The sequence below is a fragment of the Mustela lutreola genome, chromosome 8, assembly GCF_030435805.1.
Source record: "Mustela lutreola isolate mMusLut2 chromosome 8, mMusLut2.pri, whole genome shotgun sequence".
NCBI lineage: Eukaryota > Metazoa > Chordata > Mammalia > Carnivora > Mustelidae > Mustela > Mustela lutreola.
In genome coordinates, this window is record NC_081297.1 from 93,961,889 (window position 1) to 93,982,041 (window position 20,153).

Consider the following 20,153-nt stretch of genomic DNA (forward strand, 5'->3'; position numbering starts at 1 on the left):
CCGCCTGTGCTTTCCTTTCAGCATAGGATGATCTAGTTCCTTGGTGGTTATAGTTAATAATACGGTGTTGTATCCTTGAAAAGTTGCTAAGACAGTAGATCTTCAAAGTTCTCATCACTAGAAAAAGATCATAACTATGTGTGTGGTTGGGAGTCAACTAAACTTACTGTGGTGACCATTTTGCAATATATGCAAATATCAAGTCCAGTTATACGTTTGAAATTCATATAATGATACATGTCAATTACACCTTAAAACAGCCACTTCTTCTAAGTTCAGAACTAATGCCATATCCTCTGAGGTGCAAGACTTCCTTCATCCCTCTGTGTATCAGTAAGCTATTGCCATAAAATTGCTATGCTGTATGCCACACTGAAACTCAGTGGCTTAAAACATCAAGCACTCATTCCCATAGATCTCAGGGCTGGCTGAAGATGGAAGTAGGCTGGGCTCAGTTAGAGTGTCTAGTTTTGTTCTGCCTGTCTCTTCTTTTCTATTAGGACAAGCATGTTAGTTAGCCTAGACGTGTTCTTCTCATGGTAATGGTAGAGGTTTGAGAGCTCAAGCAAAAATATGTAGGCTTCTTGAGTCCTGTCTATGGAGCGGACACTCCATGAATTTTGCCTCATTCTGTTAGTTAAAGGAAGTCACATAGCCAAACCCAAAGACAAGGTGCCTCTCCCACAATGTATGGGCACTTCAGGGTTACCTGACAAAGGGTGTGGTCATAGAAGAGATGAGAAATTGGAGCCACTAATGCAATCTTCCACACTCTATTGGAATGAATGGGTCTTGTTTCTGGGATCCTAGCATCTTTACTTCTATCTCTATTATAGGGGTTAAATAGTTCTGCATTGATTGTTTCTTTGCTTACGTACTTTTTTTTTTTTTAAGATTTTATTTATTTGACACAGAGAAATCACAAGTAGGCAGAGAGGCAGGCAGAGAGAGAGAGAGAGAGAGAGAGAGAAGCAGGCTCCCTGCTGAGCAGAGAGCCTGATGCAGACCTCAATCCCAGGACCCTGAGATCATGACCTGAGCCAAAGACAGAGGGTTAACCCACTAAGCCACCCAGGCGCCCCTGTTTTACTTTCTTTAAACTTTACTTTCTTTAAACTCCCAGAAGGGAGGCAGAGATGTGTTTGACTTATTCTTTTTTTTCCAACAGTACTTAGCATCCTGCTTTTACATAATCAGTGTTTGGGTAATGTTTTTCAAATTACTATTTTATCTATCTATCTATCTATTTAAAGATTTTACTTACTTATTTGAGAGAAAGGGAGAGAGAGAGAGTATAAGCAGGGGAGAGGGCAGGGGAAGAGGGAAGAAGCAGGCCCCTCTACTAAGCAGGGAGCCTGATGGGGGGTTCGATCCCAGGACCCTGCAATCATGACCTGAACCGAAGGTGGACACTTAACCAACTGAGCCACCCAGGTGCCCCTCAAATTAGTATTTTAAAATTTAAACTGAACTAGCTAACTAAGAGATGTGCTTTAGCATTTTGTAAAGAGAAATTTATGAAGGGTTTTTGTTCAGAAAGGAAGAAATTCAGATATTGTTCCTAAATAGAGGCAAAAGAATTTTTCTCTACAGAGTCACTAAATTATATATGAATTGGTGCTCATAGCAATCTACCAATGGGTAAAAGAAAAAAATTTGCAAAGAAGGAAATTTGGAAGGGTTTATGAAATGTATTAGTAAACATGGATGCAGAGGAAGAGGTGTTTGTAAGATGTGAGAGAACATACATTTTGAAGTTTTTAAAAATGGGCATAATAATTTTTTTTTTTTTAGACTTTAATTTTTTAATAAACATATATTTTTATCCCCAGGGGTACAGGTCTGTGAATCACCAGGTTTACACACTTCAAGAAGATGTGGTATATATACACAATGGAATACTATGCAGCCATCAAAAGAAATGAAATCTTGCCATTTGCAACAATATGGATGGAACTAGAGCGTATCATGCTTAGCGAAGTAAGTCGGGCATAATAATTTTTAAGAAGGTTAAGAATAAGCACATTGTATACTGTGGCTTGCCAAAAATCATCATCAAAAACGCATTTATTAGTGTTCACTGATGATCCGTTGTTACATTGGAGATGGTAAAATGGTGAACCTCTAATTCTATTATTCCTTACGCATTTATTGACCAGAATGTTTGTAAAGAAGAGCTTTTCTTCCCTCTCCCCACCACCATTTCCTTCAAATGTCCCTGTGGACTAATGGAGTCTTCTTTATTCAATATCTCATAATCAATATGGTCATTATTCTTTCTCAAGCTAAAAGAGCCCCAAATTTGGCCAGTGGGAGATCCTTTCATCTGGATCGTATGTTCTTTTGATACGTCCCCATTAGTTTTAGAGCACTTCCTTGCCTTCAGGCCAAACAAGATATTCTGGGATCACCTTGTATTTTCCCTGACTCCACCAAAAATTAGCCATTTCTCCAAAGATTCCTGGTTCCTTTTCCTGGAGAATGGTGCTTAGAAACCAGGATCTGGCTCTGAGTGTGTTCACTGTTACTGTGAAGTCATTGCTTGTAGGTCCTTTTAGTGGACTTATATCTAAAATTTTTTATTTCTGTCCATAATTGCTGCACTAATACCATTATCAACAACAAATAACCTATTCAGAGTTTAAGATTTCTTTTTAATACTCTTTGTCCAATTATTAGGAAACAGGAATGTGAGAGCACAATCTCAAATTATCCCAGCAGATTACTTAGTAATTACAAAGAGATAATATACCTTTATAATTGAGAGATCTGGTAGATACCCCGAAATCAATGATCACATTTGCTATTATCAATAATGGGACACACTGACATTTTGTACCTCCTGATAATTTAATGCATTGGAGAAGTTCACAAAATTACCTTGCCAGAAATGTTTATCCTTAATTTATTCATGAGAAAAGAATCAAACAATTCTTGATTGTGAAGTATTCTGTAAGGTAATTTTGGCCCAGTCTTTCCAAAAATGTCAGTGTCTTGAAAGGCAAAATAAGATGGAGGAACTATTCTAGATTAAAGGAGACTTAAGAGAAAGGATAATTAAATCCAATAAGGGACATTCATGGGACAATTGTAGATGCTGAATACTGATTTAAGTGTAATTATAATCTATGCATATTAGAGATTATGAAGGAAGGAAATGTGCATTTATGTGGTACATTTGTTTTTGTTTTTATTTGTGAAAGAGAAACAAATTCTTATGTTCCATAGTAGGATGTCAATGGACAATGGAGAGGAGTAATGTAAGTGTGTCATTTTGAGCTGTGAGGGTTAGTGTCATCAGTTTGAATCACTGAGGGGCACCTGGGTTGCTCAGTAGTTAAAGGTCAGACCCTTGATCTCAGCTCAGGTCATGGCACTATGTTAGGCTCCATGCTGGGCAAGAAGCCCACTTTTTTAAATTTTATTTTTAAAGCTGAAAGTGGTAGCCTTTAGGGAGGGGGAAAAGGTGGTGGGAGGTCAGAGGACTGGTGTTGAACAACTTGAATATTTTAAACTTTGCTCATACAACTTTGACAAAACGAAAATCTCAATTTAAAAAGAAAATCAGTTTCAATTTAAAAACAGAATGAAAGGGACATTTGGGTGGCTCAGTTGGTTAAGCTGCTGCCTTTGGCTCTAGTCATGATCCCAGAGTCCTGGGATCGAGTTCCACATAGGGCTCCTTGCTCAGTGGGGAGTCTGCTTCTCTCTCTGCTTCTGCCTGCCACTCTGCCTGCTGTGCTCTCTCTCTCTGACAAATAAATAAATAAAGTCTTTGGAAAAAAAAAACCAGAACGAAAAAATGAGTGTAGGTGATGAAGAGCTACAGGGGAGAGGGATGTTGGGGCCAGACTGTGAAGGAACCAGCGTCTGTAAAGGGGAGTTTAAACCAAACTCCACTAGCGGGTAGCCTCTTGAGTGTTCAAGCAGGGTCATGGTGCTTCTGCTCCAATAAGGATGGAGAAGCTTTTTTAGGGTCTGCTTAGAAGTTACTCATTCATTTATTCATTCAGACACCGAGCTGGGTGTCTGCAGGGTTGTAGTGAACAAAATGTTCCAGCCTGTCGCCCTGGCGGAGCTCACTTTATGTACGGCTCAGGCTGATGTATAGAGTTGGGGCTTGTGAGGAATAATCATGCCTTGCCTCAGATTGGCACCTCAGAATTCTTTGAAAATGCTACTATATGTGTGTGTGTGTGTGTGTGTGTGTGTGTGCTCACGTGCACATGCTTTCCAATGGAATCCAGCACAAGTGATCTTCAAACACCTTTGTGACTCTGCGTGACTCTCAACAGCCTGTCCAAATCTCCCAGTTGGCTCTTCTTTCTGGTACTTAAGGCCGGAAATCCCAATTCTTTGTCCCTATTTCCTTGAACCCTGGTTCTACGCAGGATCCTTTGGCTGTGAATGGGAAGGGTGCCAGGTGATGGGAGCCCAGAGACCATCGAAAGTGGGCAGAGGTCACATCAATAAAAGCTACTCTGGAAGCTAAAAGGATGCTGATGGGGGTATGAAGATGAGGGGCTGCCTCCCCAGAGGAGGAGGCCAGTGCCTGCTCCAGGAATAAAGGCCTGCACAGAAGGAGGAAGATTCTAAAATGGAAAACCAATATTGGGGGAATGGATACCTGGATCACAAGGAAAACCCTTAGAAAACTTCAGACATGAAGTGATGAGAGAGAAGGGAACCTGTGAGAGGAGAGATACAGAATTTATCTCTCTTGTTTTACATTTGCATCATTATCAGACTGCCTCTGGTAATAAGATGTTTGAAAATGCCTTCAGATAGAGATGGGATCTTTCATCCATATCTGTAGTAAAAGAAATTAGGGCACATTTCTCAAGAAGCTTGATCAGTCATAATGAAACACCAGGAGTGCATCTTCTCTGCATCATAATGGTGAGACTAGAGGCCATTTTTTCCCCTTAAAGTATTTTGATGGGGTTGGGGGAGGGAAGAAAAGAAAAGAAAAGAAAACATATTCAGGTAGATAAAATCAATATTCTAAAGGATTTCTTAAAAAACAAACAAGAAACAAAAAAACAACAGCTAGTTTGGAAAAAGGGTTGTCATATCTTTGCTATATTGGAGGAGGAGGAAAAACCCAGTGAGGCAGTGCCAACTCTAACTGTGTTTAATTGGGGGTTATTTCCACTCAGGGTGTGTTCTTGCAGGAGTTGAGTGATGCTGGAAATAACACCATGCAAATTCTTCTCTTTATCCCAGAGAACTTACTATCACATCACAACTTCCATCCACTTTCTAGGTTCACTTATTCTTTTCTCTGCAAGTCTTGTATATTCCCCTCTTCTTTCCTCCCCTCCGTCCCTAGTGTATATTTTGGAAAAGAAAAGAGACTATGTCGGGAAGGGTTAAAGAAATGTTTCTCTGCATATACAATGCGAATGTGTTGTAGTGTATTGTTACAATGTACACAACAGGCTCAAGAAAATGCAGTGGATAATGAAGACTTCTGTAATTCTTGGAGGTCCGGCAGGGCTTCAGGCCAGAGGGGAGGGGGTGAAAGTTGTTTATCCCTTTGACAAAAGACTGCCTGGGTTGAATAATTAATATCATTATGATAAGAACAAAATAGATTCTTTTAAAAGAGTAATGATGGTGGAATCAGGATCTTAGTATGCTTGTGAGAGTTATTAAAATTGGATGCTCTGTGTTTCCTGTACACTTCAGGAATTGCAAGCAAAAGAAGATGGATTGGATTCAGTAGAATGCATTAATATGCATGTTGTCAACTGAGCCTTTAACGAATTATTTTTTCAAAGATAAAATTCGAATATTTTCTCTAGAAACTAGGAAGCCTGTTTTACATTAGGTAACGAGCAGAGGCAGACTGACTTTGAAGCTAATGCAGCTTCAGATTCCCAACCCTTCACTTGGGGCCCTTTCTTCTAAGGCTGTGGGAGAGGCCCTAATAATGTGTCCAAATGTTTTAGTAAAATTTGCAAAAGTAGCATATTTTAATTGCAACCATTTAAGCTTGCTGTCTCTTTCCACTCTAACTTTCTCTGTCTGATTTCCTCTCACACTGGGTGTCATTGGAGTGGCAGTGAGCATTTCTGAGATGAAGCTAAGTGGAGGTTGAGTTGGGAATAATTTAATTTGGGTTCAGTGAGATATATTTGTGCGGCTTGCCATCAGTTTCCTATAGAGTTAAGCTGTTGCCAGCTTTTTCAATGAAGGAACTCTGCAGCACTGTGACATGGAAGTCTCAGAGACCATGTGCTCAGTGCAACATCTCCTTATTCAAGCTGGGGCAAATGCTGTCTCCAGCTTACCTGAAGTTGCAGACTGCTTTTGTATTCCGTAATGCTTTTTTTTTTTTTCCCCTTTCCAATTTGTCTCACAAATAGAATATTTGACAACTTAGAATTTTTTTAAAGAATCAAAGTGTAGGATGTGAGGGCGATCTGGCTGTGACATCTGTCACCCCATTGATTGCCAGGGTTGATTCGGCTGATCTGGCTGGCTAGGCGGGTGTCCCCTTCCTCCCTCACTGCTCCATGTGCGTCCCTCCCGAAGCTGCGCGCTCGGTTGGAGAGGACCGTTCTTCGGTCAAGGGTATAGGAGTAGCTGCGCTCCCCTGCTAGAACCTCCAAACAAGCTCTCAAGAATCAAAGTGTAATGCTTCCCATTGGAAAGCCGTTGAAGTTTTGTACCATGAGTACATCAACATGAAGCTTCGAGAATTTTCCATAGGCTGGAAGGGAAACCCAAACATAGATTTTTTAAAGTTCCTTTAAGAGTTGATAAAGCTTGAGTTTACCACTTTATCTGCAGTTTGGAAAGGATTTTTGGACATTTTAAATGAAACAAGTGAGAAATTACAGATTGCTGTTTGAGCCATAGTTGAAGAGTTCTTTATTATATACATTTATTTGTTGAAGAACCAAGAGAAAATTCATATAATAATTTACACATATGAAATAAAAAATGACAAAAAGATTAGCACGACATCAATAGAAATCAACCTGACATCAAGAGGCAAATTGTAACATTTTTTTTTCAGATTATACCAAAACTGTAATTCTTTAAGAAAAAGGAGAAACTTTTAGGAATGAATAGGCTCCTGGATTATTTGATAATCCAGTAATAGAAGAGGAGTGAAACAAATGAACATTTTGGAAAAAGATTTAAATTTCTGGCTGGTTTGAGACAAAATACTAACATTGATGAAGATAATGCAAAACTTAAAATACATTGCAAACTGTCATCAGTTCAAGGGGTATTTAATATTAACCACTGTACACAGAAACTTGAAATCCTTGAAACCTTATGACTTATATATAAAAGAGATTTGAGGGGCACCTGGGTGGCTCAGAGGGTTAAGACTCTGTCTTTGGCTCAGGTCATGATCTCAGGGTCCTAGGATTGAGGCCTGCATCAGGCTCTCTGCTCAGCAGGGAGCCTGCTTCTCCCTCTCTCTGCCTACTTGTGATCTCTGTCAAACAAATAAATAAAATCTGTTAAAAAAAAAAAAGAAATTTGAGGTTTTCCCTAATTTGACAGCAATTAAAAAAAATTGCACTACTACCAATAAGAAATTTTTCTAAATGATTAATAATGAAAAAAAATTTTTTGAGCAACCATGGTAAAGGATAGATTTGATACTTTCTGTTACTTTCATATAAGTGATATTATAAATCATAATGTGAAGAATATAAAGTAAAAAATATAGAAAAGTGAACATTACAGAACATTTAGGCAAGAAGTAATAAAATTATAATAACAAATTTTTGTGGCATTAATATCAAAAAAATTTTTTTTAAGATTTTATTTATTTGACACAGAGAGAGATCACAAGTAAGTAGAGCAGCAGGCAGAGAGAGAGAGAGAGGAAAGCAGGCTCCCTGCTGAGCAGGGATCCTAATGTGGGGCTCGATCCCAGGATCCTGAGATCATGACCTGAGCTGAAGGCAGAGTCTTAACCCACTGAGCCACCCAGGTGCCCCAATATCTAAGAATTTTTTATTTCTTTTGATTTATTTCCTCATTTTAAGTAAATATTTACTTTCACATAAAAATTTCTACTCTTGGGGCACCTGTCTGCCTTCGGCTCAGGTCATGATCCCAGGGTCTTGGGATTGAGCCCCGCATTGGGCTCCTAGGTGGGCGGGAAGTCTGCTTCTCCCTCTCCCACTCCTCTTGCTTGTGTTCCTTCTCTCACTGACCCTCTCTCTGTCAAATAAATAAAATCTTTAAAAAATTTCAACTCTTTTCCTTGAAGAGGAACCCCAAATCATAAACTTCAGGCCTTACCCTGTGGTATCAGTGCTTGATATGAAAGATGTTGTGAGATAAATATACTCCCCCACACCTCCTGCTTCTATTGATTGACTGATTGATTGCTGGGCAATTCATGGGCTTTGCATGTGTTGACTGGGCCATGGACAAGAGTGTTCGCATCTCTTGGGATCCTCTCTTTTGGTCAAGAGAGCTGGCAGAATACCTCCACCAGTGTCATTAGCAGCCTCAGGTGAGAGTTTTTCCCTTGCTAAATGATACTGTGAAATATAATCCAACATCTTGTCTTTTTAGAGCTTTGCTTTTTGTGCTTCCTGACTAGGAGTTAGGAAATGCATATTTGCAATGTTATGAAATAATGTTCCAAATTTCATGAATCTGGATGATCCTTGAAAATGGTTTTATTGAAAAGCTTGTGGTCCCTGGAGGCAAAGGTCATTCATGAGACGTGCCAGGGAGTGTCAGGGAATCTGAGGAATAAGGAGAGAGATCTTCTCCCATTGAATGGACAATGGGCAATGAATACCATGGAGAAGAGATGCCACCTTCCACTTACAAGCTGCATGGTCTCTAGGATTAGCTTTTCCGAGCCAGAGTCAGCAAGATTGGTTTCTAATAGTCATTTAAAAAAAAACAAAAAACAAAAAACAAAAAACAAAAAACACAACCAGACAAACCCCAAACTTCATAATGTATCAAGGCACCATTGCATGCCTGGAATCGTGCCACTGTTAGAGGAGGTCATTGAGAGGAGGTGACAGTCAGTTGAGTCACAAGCTGGTTCTGGTTAATTGGAAGGTCCTTACCCCCTGCCCTGTCCTTGGAATGCCTGTTCTACCCATAGTTCTCACCTTAGGAGCCATGTCAAGGATACAGCTATGAGATCAGCTGGACTGCACACATGACTGAGCCCCATGAAGACCTCTATATAAAATCTTATGATTCTGGTGGGGAGGTGCTGAGATCCATTTATCTTGCAGCTGCCCAAGACAGGCCTTGTAGGCAAATGGTCTTGCCTATTAAAACTGCCACCCAGCAATCCGGAGTGGTCTCTCTTTTTCTTCAGTCCTTCCTCATTCTCCGTGTACAGGGACCAATTAAAAATTTCACCAGGGGAACTCCTGAGATTGCTAACCAACCATCAGGTGCTGGGAATAGATGGATAGTGTAGATGCTTGTCTAGCTCCTTAAGTAGTTAGATAAGTAATTGGAAAGACTGGAGAAATAAGTATACAATTTTAAGTTTAGCCTTATGAAATTGCCTTTTTATTATAGGGCAATGATGGTTATTTCCGGTGATTGGCAATTTCATATGATTGAATACCAACAGTTTCAATATGGTTGAACCAGTATGGTTGAACGTAAATAGCTTGTGGCAGTATTCTTTTCCTTTTGGGCCAGTTCTTCCTAATGCAAGGCCAAATGACCAACTTGGTGTGTGTCATATCTCTGGCACCCACATCATGCATGTCAGTACTATCCCCTAGTCATCTGATAACTGACCATACAAATTCCCCTACACATTTCCATGTGCAAACGGTGGGAGGCAGGGGCATGGTGGTGAGGGCACATACCTCATTGAAAAACTTGTAGTTGTTACAGAAATCAGTTTAGGCCTGGTGGACTGAAAATATCCTCAGATGAGGTGGGACTTGATCTAGAAATTGAAGGGAAGGGTGGACGTAATTAAGGAGTTGGAGAATTCATTTTTTCTTCCACACTTGCAAAAGTGAATGGGCTGGAATGGAATTACTGGGTTCAGAAAGGGATGAAAAGAAAATAGAGACGAACCACCCAATTTTGGTGAAGGGGATTCGAATAGGAAAGGGAAGGTGGGCTCTGTGTGGTTTTTTTGTTTTGTTTTTTGTTTTGTTTGTGTTTTTGTTGTTGTTGCTTTTTCAAGTAGGTTAAAGGTCAACGCTTGAGTGAGTTTGGGTCTTATTCTGAAGGTAATGGTATTCCCTGGAAAACTCAAGGAAGTGTTTCTGGAAAGCCCCATGGGGTCCTTGCTCTGCAACTTAACACCCCTCCTGGAATCCATGTTCTAACAACAGGAAATCTGCACATAAAGGGGTTTGGGTTGGCTGCTGTGTATCAAGGGGCACAGCAACTCTGGAGTGGGTCTCTGGAGTAGTCCTCCAAAGAGGTAGAAGATCAGCCCTACCCTGTCTTAGAAAAATAGCAATTGCCTACTTGTGATCTCTCTCTCTCTGTCAAGTAAATAAAATAAAAAAATTAAAAAAAAAAAAAAAAGGAAAACCGCAATACCATTACTGAGAAAGAGTAATTTCAGTATTTGTGTTTCCATAATGCTTTTGTATTTGTGTGTGCCTTTAGAAATTTTAGATGTGACCATTAAACCTAACAAAAACTAGAAAACATGAAAGAATTAGGTTCAGATTATTATGACTACGGTTTGGTCTATAGGACCAAATATACTTCTGATCTAATCTACATAGATCAAAGCTCCAAATGACTAGGTGTAACTGCTTCACACAGGAGTATTACCTGTGTGTTTATATGGCTGCTTCTCGGCAACGTTGGTGAGAAGTTCATGATATAGCCAATATGAAAATGCTCCACCACTATAATATTCGAGATCTTCGAAGAGACAACAGATCAGAATAAAAATGGTGCATACATGATGATATTAATATTACAAATAATAATACAGGTGGTGGTAAGTGCTATTAAAACAGAAAACAGGTTAAGAGGGAGAGAAAAGAAGGGCTGTTTGCTTTTTGCAAGAGTGTGGGTTCGCAAATGCCATGAAATGTAGTTTCATATAAGGATTATTCACCTGTCTCAACATTTTCTCTCCTCAAGGTCTTTCAATAACAGGATCCACTTTAATAAGAAATGTCCAACTCCTCGAACCTTCACTAGTTGTCAGTAAAGCACATATGTTATCTTACTACACCGTTTAGCCCTTAATTCCATTTGTTTGCCTTCCTTTGTTTCCCATTGTTTTCCCGGCAGCCTCGTGTACTCAGAATAGACCTTAAGCTTCTTGAAGGCAAGAACCCGGCTTTAAACTGCGCCCAGCGCTCGCGCCGCCCGTGGGAAGCAGAGGCTGGTGTGTGGGAAAGAGAGCAAGAGGTCTTACATTTCAAACTGCGGCTCCGCCTTTGAGATGCTTTCCGCAGCCGGGTGCGGCCGCCCACCGGGGGCACTGTCTCGCTCCCCACACCCCTTCGCGGCCCTTCCTCTTTGCTGTGCCCCACTGCGGCCAGCAGGAGGCGCCACGGACTCGGGTTAAGGCTTTTCCCCCCTTCTTACCCCCCCCCCGGCACGTGACATGGGGAGCTGCCTCTGCCGGAGTCTTAGCAATAGGAGTGAGGGGGTGACGGGGTTTGGGGGTGGGGTGGGGTGGGGGGTGTGGAGAAAGAGGACGCCCACGCACACACACAACACCCTAGGAGCAGAAACATCTTCCCCAGCTTCGTGGGTTTCTCCTCCCACCCGAGCCAGTGTGTGAGAGGTAGGTGTGTGTGCGGGGGGGGGGGGGGGGCACGTTTTTGGGTGTGAGACCCAAATGCAGACCGGGCAACTTGTGATCTCCCGCCCAACCCCCGTCCCCGGTGATTAATACCCATTTTTCTTACTCTCCCCCTCCTCCCCCTGCTCGTCTTCCTCTCCCGCTGCCGCGCGGTTGACTTGCACAACGTGCCCCCGCCCGCTTCCCCTCCCCCGGCTCCGATCATCACCAACTGGAATCTGGGCTTCTGCCTCTCCACCCCCCCCTTTTTTTTTTTTGGAGAAAGGAAGGTCCCCCCCCCCCCCCCCTTTTCAAAAACCACTTCCTTCGGCTTCTTCACCTCTAGGAAATCTCGGGGCTTTGCTCTTATCGAAAGTGCTCGTCAGGGTGATTTTTGATGACCACAGTCCAGAAGTGCTGGCGTCCGAATGCATTTTCTTTGGCTTCGCCACGAAGAGTCGTGAACTTCAAAACCCCGACCCGGATTATCAATCCTGCTTTGCAGGAAAGGAAAACCCTCCATCCCCGGCCACCCGCCACCCGTCTCCGGAGATTCTGCAATCGCCCAGGCGCTCGGAGTCGGTACGTAAATACTCGCTTCGGAGTCTCCTGTCTCAGTGTTGGGGCTTGGGGGTGTCAGGGAGATAAAGGATCCAAGCGGTGGAACCGTTAACTAACCTGGTGTTGGGTGAAGCTCTTGAATCCAGCAGAACCCGGCACTTGCTAATTTGGACGTGGCTTAAAATATATATACATATATATATATTTTAGGGTGAAAGGGGACGGCTCTCTCTGGTCTCTTTTTGGGAGGGGTGTTAATCCCCTTACCGAACGGAGAGGTTGGGCGTCCGTGCCCCGGGCCGGAGCCACGCGCCGCGACCATCCGTCCAATCGACACGTTGCAGGTGAAGCCCCGTGCGCTGCACATCAGCGCGGCGGCGGCGTGAGTGTGCGCGGGGGTGAGTGTGCGCGGGGGGTGAGTGTGAGTGCGCGCGCGGGGGCGCGTGCGCGTCGGGGGCGTGTGTGTGTGTGCGCGCGTGTCAGTGTGCCCCTTCCAAGAAATGCCCAGTGTGCACCCAGTGCACAATCAGAACCCATTGAGCACAAGCCTGGGGTGGGAGGAGGCGCTGCCGCTGGAGGGATGGGGAGAGCGAGACAGACATGTCAGCAGCAATGCAGATGGGGCTGGGGGCCGCACTTGCTGGCGAGTTAAGTGGGGATTGTGTTTCTGCGTGTGTGTGAGTGTGTGTTGCTCCCTGGTGCCGCTTCTCCCTCCCTTCCTCCTTCCTTACTGCTTCCCTCCTTCGCTCGCTCTCTCCCTCTCTCCTCTTCCATTCAGGTTGGCATTCCCACCTCTCATCCATGCCTGTCCCAGGAATGGTATAGCCAGACCTTTTCTGAATTATTTATAGACCGGTGCCAGCTGTTTTCAATTCCTCTCGTGTGCACTCTGTGGGAAATGCGGGGTTTCCTCCCCCTTTTCCTTAAAACGAATTGATATCTTTTTCGGAATGCATTTTTCTCACCCTCCGGGGACACTCAGATCGAACCCTGACCGCCTCTTTTTCCCCCTTAGGAAGGGGACGCTTTGGGAATGACCATGCTCCACGGAGGGACAGAGCCGGCCCCCAGCTTCTCTACACAGAGCCTCCTCCTCTAAAGCTCCAAAAAGCAAAAACCATAATTGCCAGAAGAATCATTTAAAAAATAGCCCAGCCACTAACCTCACATGCAAATGGAATAATTACTCTGGATTCTGCATTGTGAGCTGCTCTCCATATCCTGAATTACCTTTGAATTCAGTCTTTTTTTTTTTTTTTCCTTTGAATTTGCATCTCTTCAAGACACAAGATTAAAACAAAATTCACGCTAAATTGGATTTTCAGTTACCTTCCTTTCATTTATCCTTCGTCTTTCTTATGTGGATATGCCAGCGAGAAGAGGAAACTGGACATTCCCAACATGCTCACTCCCTTAATCTGTCCGTCTAGAGGTTTGGCTTCTACAAACCAAGGTAGGGCAAATTCTGTTTTATTTTTGTCTCACCTGGGGTAGGGATTCCTTGTTTATCTCTCTCTTCTAATCCCTCAAGTGGAATTTTTGGAAGAAAAGGCGATAAGATAATAAAATTTTGTTTGGGGGAAAAAAGGCTTTTTACAAAGGGGGAAATCTCCCATGTATGGCTTTGCTTTTCTCATCTAACAGGTTTTGGGTTTTGGGGAGGCAGTGGGGGTGGATGTATGGAGGGACGGAAGATGCTGGGTGACATAAGGGTCTGTGTATGTAGACATGCATGGGAGACCTGTGTGATTTTTGAGTTAAATAGCATTTTCTTCACCCAGGGCTACAGCTCTGATTTTTATGGGAATCTAGAAAAAAAATTTTTTTTCAGGCTAGCTTTTTCCCCTTGCCACTTCCATGCCCGTCTCCTGTCTCTACCTTCCTAGCCTTTTTTTTTTTTTTAATGCCCTTTTAAAAAAAATGAAAATAGTGATTATTGTGGTTGTTGCCCTGAAGTCCACTTGCTGTCTAAAGCATTGACACGGGGCCCAGAGATCCCGGGAGGCCTACTGCAGAGGGAAAGGTCTAGGTGGGGAATCTGGCTGGTCTAGCAACACCTGGAATTGAAGGATGCTGCAGTTTAAAAGGACTTCAGTCTTAAGCTTGCAAAGAAGGAATTCTGTCAATATTCTTTTAATTGATATTTTTTTCCCGGTGCTATTATTTTTGAGCTGTAAATTTCTCCTTCTGTCTACACATCTATTTATACCCACACATCCTCCAAGCAAACTGTTACTTCCACACTCTTGCAAAATGGCTATCTTGCAGAGTTCTAAAATGCTGTGCATGAGGAAGGGGTGCAGAATTCGACACGTGAGTCTTTGTGTTAGACAAAGAGATGTGCCGTTTGCATGTGTTTGTCTCTTACCTTAAAATGAGAATGAAGACTTTAACCCTCCCCCCCATTAATTTTTACAGTATGTGAAATGTGGCTAGGCAGTATGTTTTTTATGTACTTGGAATAGCAGGAGAAACGGAAAGGACTTAGCTAATGACTCTTCAGCTAGGCACTCATGCAAGGCAAGACAACTCCTGAGGCCGTCAGACCATCCACAGGCTGGAGGGCAGTGATGGTGAGCTGGTGTGCTCTTTTCCTTGGTCCCCTGACCGTCCACCCCCAAACTCTGAGGGTGCCCAGATGCAGAAATCAGGTTGAGATAATGATCTTCAAAATCCTGTAGCAGAATCATGGACATCAGTAGTCTTTCTGAAAGTATTCTCCCCTCGAATCTTTTTTCTCTGGCATTTTAATGACTATACTTAGAAACAATCCAAAATACTAAAGGGATTGGGGGAAGGAGAAGATCCTTGTCCTTCAGCATCAGACCAGAAGATAGTTCTTCATTGTCCAGAAGGGATGGATATCATCCACATTCACTACTCCCCTCTCCCCAGGCAGGTTTCCTTCTTTTGAGTGTTTAACTGGTAATCTGTGCCCATCTGTACTGTCAGCAGAATGGGAGGGTGGGATCCCGCTTTGAACCATGTTCTCACCATGTCTACAAATAGCTGAGGTTATCTGGTGTGTGCTCACCTTACAGACACCTGAGCTGGTTCTCCATCTGCTTCTACTCCTTCAAGTGGGAGGATGTATTCTTAATTTTCCTTCAAAATAGAACAGAGGTATGGGTGAGAACAGCAACTCCATGTGCGGTGGTTTCCTACGTACAGATGAGCAAGGTGAGGTGGGTGTCCCTAGGGCGTAGGCCCCTTTTCTCTCTCCTGGTGTCTGCAACGGTGTGCTACAGGCACTAGACCCTTCCTCGTGTTGGTTGGCATCCAGGTTGACAGCAGGCCTTTGGACAGAGTCTCAGCCACAGTCTCCTAGAATGCTAATGGGATTAAGCCAGGTTCTAGACCATCCTTACTTGGCCCTAAAGCTAGACAAAGGGGAAGAGGTTAAAAGGGGAGGGTGCTGAGGAAGAAGACGACTGGGTGGTAGGAAAGGTACAAAGAGAGGGGGAGCCATTCCAACTGTTGTTGGCTTATTAGGATTCAAGGTGGAATCACCACAGGTGGTCTGTACCTTTACCACAACCAAAGCCATTTTGGAGCCCTGAGGAGACAGGTATGTTGCGTGCCTGTGAGCAATCTTGGCAAGGCTGTCTCTGGGCCACTGTTCTCTCTCTCTTTATTTTTCCCCTCATGGCACAAAGAGCTGACTGGATTCTATTTTGTCTTCTCTCCTTCTGCCATCCCCCGTACAGTGTGGGTTACCTGAGGAAGAAATGTGCCTATTGGGGGGAGGAAGAACAAATTTAATTTCAGCCGAGGAGCCTCTGTGATGCACAATTAAGAAAAAACAAAACAACCAAAACTAATGGGAAATAAAGACTTCTCAGGCAAGCCTGGCTAAGGAGTTTAGATTGGTGATTTGAAAGGAAGCAGAACAACATGGTTGCCTTCTGTCCCTGTGTGTTTCAAGTGTAGCAAAGCATGACGGGTCTGGGATCACAGAGCCATGTGGCCAGAGATACCTGTTCACATGCAAGGAGAGGAGCAGGGTGTGCCCCTCCGTTGTCTCACTTCTTCTCAGCATTGGTTCCATTCCTAGGAAGGATATCTGTCTCAAGAGTCTTGCTTTGCTACTCCCTGTGTGTTGTTTCTGGCAGGAATAGATGCAGAGAAAGCAAAGAAGTAACGAGGCAAAATTAAGGGAAAGGAGGAGGACCAACACATTCTCTAGTCACTACTTTCCACACCAAGTGCCTTTCTTGTAGGCTGAATGCGAAGAAGAGCGCCTCCTTCTGGTGAAGGGGTTAACGGCAGGTAGCTGGATTTTGTATTGCTCTTCATCTCCGGAAGAATGGCTTCAGAACCTGGATCCTCTTCTTTGACCTTCAAGCACATGTACTAGCCTGTGCAAGGAGGGGCAGTGGGGCACCTGGGCGGCGAAAACACGGACTGAACTTGGTTGAGGGGATGAGTGGCGCTGGACAGGGAGAAACGGGACTGAGCTGAGTCAGCCCTTGACCACACCACCATTGCCTTGTAAAACATTCTCCCATCTCCTCCATGAAATGAGGTGAATCCAGGATGCAGGGCTTTGCTCCCCTATTTTCTTGTTCAACAGTACGAAGATGAAGGTGACATGTCCACTATGCTAACAAGTTAAAGCAAAAATGTCATGAATATTTATGGAATAGGATATAATGGGCAGGGGAAAGGACAGGTTGTATGTGAAAAAGTCGTAGCAAAATAAATAAATAAATAAATAAAAATCAGCCTATAGAAGCCAGGGGCAGGAGGGAAGTCAGGGTGGAGCTCACCATTCTAAAGGTTGGCAAACTGTTGTTCTGAGCGATAGCCTTTTCTCCATAATAAGGAGGGAGGGAGCTGACAAAGTCTCTCATCTCATGTAACTTGTTGGGGTCAGGAGCGATTATACTGGCAAGAGAGGTTCCTTTTCCTCACTGCCATTCTCCAGCCTCCTTAGAAATTCTAGAAATTTCTTCCTTTCAGTAAATTACATTTTCAGTTTCTGCTAGTGTGCATGCAATCAGATACGCGTGTCGTCTCTATAAATAAATATAGATCAAAAAGAGTTGCTGGTCTAATGAATTGTTCACATTTATTAAAGTGCATCCCCTCTTTGAAACCACAGAAGCAGTCTCCAGGGAGAGTAGATTAGTGGTTGAATTGATATGATCTTTCAGAAGGATGCCGAAGCTAGAAGAACCCAAGGCAGTCGGGATGAGGGAGGGGGCATAGCTCTGAGGAGGTGGGCTTTTGGGGGTGTGCCTATGGCTGTTAATGGTCTGTCTGTGGCCCTTACACCAGATCCATTGTGTGGATGTGCTTGTGGAGTTTTGTGAACTCGGAGAGGTGTGTTCGGGAACCTTTGGTTGGTTCGTTGATGTTCTCCATCTACCTTGTTTCTGTCTTTGCACTTCCAGTGTTTGCAGCTGAGGTTGGCAGAGAAGGTTGGCACGGTGCATATGTTGGCCCTCTGCTAAAGTCCTGTGTGACTGCCCTGAGCAGAATGGCTGCTTTGCCTTCTGGGTCTCACAGGGCTGGTTCATGATCATTACCATACTTTGATCCTAATTTTGTTTTTATGCTCTGTTAGCCTAAGAAGTTTGTGAGCTCGAGGACAGAGAGAGATATTTATCCATCCTGAAATCATTTGTTCTGAACACAGTGCCTGGCACATGACAGACACTTGAGAAAGATATTAGGTGAGAGGAGAGAGGAAGGGAAATATTAATTAGCAAATAAGGCTCTCTGTTGTTGGTTCGGGTGGGCGTGGGAAGGGTTTGAAGTTACCGTGTCCGGTGAGATCAAGAAGGTCAGAGCTTCATGATGGTTCAGAACGCGTTTACTCTGACCTTCTCATTTGATAGGTGAAGGAACTGAAATCCAGGGACGTGAGGTGATTGGCTTAGGTCGTGCCGCTCCTCGGTGGTCATGCTTCATGTCCCGCACCGCCAAACAGACACCAAGGTTATCTGTGGATGTCAGATGGCTACCTCAGCATTCGTCAAACTTTCTCGTCTATGGGAATCACCTGGGGATCTTGTTAAACATTGACACTCTGATTCACTCTGGGGTGGGGCCTATGATTCTGCATTCCACACACTCTCCAGGGATGCCACTGCTGTGGGCCTGGGTCTACAATATTCCTGAACCGAATTTTCTGTTATGGTTCACGTGGGCAGCTCCGCAGATGTATTCTACTTTTGTAACTTTCAGAATTGCTGCTTTTTTTTTTTTCCCCCAAACAGAAAAGATCCAAGAGGAGCCTGTGTGTTTCATTTCACCCACGTCCCCTCTTCTGAGTGTCTCCCACCATGTGTGTCTTTTTGCCTCTTCTTTTATCCTCTGTGTGTTCTTATTCTGGCCCTTTTTGTCCTCGATTCTTCTCTTTCTCTTTATATTCTTCTTCCCTAGATCGAGTTTATGTATTTATTAGTGTCTCTTAGTCTCTTCTCTTTCACGCTGTCTTCTTTTAACTTCATTTTTGTGTCTTTTGCTCCACGTCATTCAACAAACGTTTGTTAGGAACTTGTATTATCGAACATGGTGTCACAACAAAGAAGTAGCTCTGGTTTGTACCTTCCAGTAGCTCATACTTGAATGGGGGAGACATGCGTAAAGAGATTATTATCTGCTTAGGTAAGCTCTATGAGGAGGGACGCCTGGAAGAATGAGGTGGGCTTCACGGAGGGGTTGACAGTTAAATTCTGTCTTTAAGAATAATTAGGATTGTAGAAGGGGAGAATTGTCAGTTTAGGAGGATGGAGAGCAGATGGAGAGGCAAATTGGTATAAAAGGGCAAGTCTTCTGCTTTTCCTCATGTCCCTTAACCTGAGGAAGAGAGAAAACAGAAATGTGCTGGTTCTTGGATTAGGAATTTTGGGTTCCAAATGAGGAGGCCCGAGAATAAAGTCAGGGTCTTCTGAAAAAGATAAGGCAGAGGCTCTCATTTCTGCTTTAGTGATTCTACAGTTAATGAATCCCACTCCTGTTTATTAGGCTCGCCTTTGGAATGAGCAAATGATACAATTTTACTCTTAGACCACTGGATTGCAACTAACTTTGTTGATGGCCATTATAAAGAAAGGGACAGCTGTTTGTTGGTTTGTGGCCAAGGAGAGAGCTGGATCCTAGCCCAGGCCAGGCTACTCGAAATGAAGGACCAGCCTAGCCCCATGTATTTCCAACTAGTGAGCCTGAAAGTTGCCATGCTATTCATACCCCCGCCGCTGTCTTCAATGGCAGAAGGAAGCGATGGAAGATAAGGGGCTCAGTTATTCCCAGGGAATTCACAGAATGCTTTTTGGTAGCCTTTTTAGCTGACCTGGTGTTTTGGAAGCCTTCTTCCAAATGTCTTAGTGTAGAGGGGATGGAAAGACACCTCTAGCATTTGATTGAACCATAGGATGGGTGCCTCAGGGAGGATGGGTTTGACACGTGTGGTCCTCTGAATTTTATTTGCACCTTTTTCTGCTGCCCACCCCTCTACCCTTTCACCCCACCCAAGGTGCACCCGTTTTCTGTGTACTGGGGTTTGTATTCCTTCATTAGCGAAAGGATCCTAGGCTCCCCCTGTAGACTTTTTAAGGAGAGTATTCTGAGTCTGAAGGTATCTGGATGAGCCAGACTCAGCCCTGGCTGATTTGAGGGACATTTGTTCCCAGGTACCCTGAGGGGCGGGGCCGTGGAGGCGCAGTGACAAGGCTGCGCGAGGAGAGGGACCGGGAGAGGGGACAGGCCGCCCCGAGGGATCGGCAGGCGTGGAAGGAAACAGAAGTACAGGCTTTGACCCTGCTTGAAGTCCAGCTCTACAGGGAGGGGAGCATTTGGAGAAGAGAGCTTCCTAGATTAGGATAATTTAAGGTTTGGACTAATT

At 43.7% G+C, this 20,153-nt stretch overlaps 1 protein-coding gene across 2 annotated transcripts in view; it reads left to right on the forward strand.

Annotated features, from left to right (window-relative positions):
• Positions 1-12,092: 12,092 nt before the first annotated feature.
• GRIN2B (glutamate ionotropic receptor NMDA type subunit 2B) overlaps positions 12,093-20,153 on the forward strand; it is a 403,956-nt gene continuing 395,895 nt past the window's right edge. Inside the window, exons 1-2 of one of the 2 annotated variants that reach the window (XM_059186007.1) lie at positions 12,093-12,322; positions 13,317-13,754. The gene's annotated coding sequence lies outside the window, so the exon portion shown is untranslated. Of the gene's footprint in view, positions 12,323-13,142; positions 13,755-20,153 lie in introns of those variants that run through there. The other variant, XM_059186008.1, reaches the window with a different exon arrangement.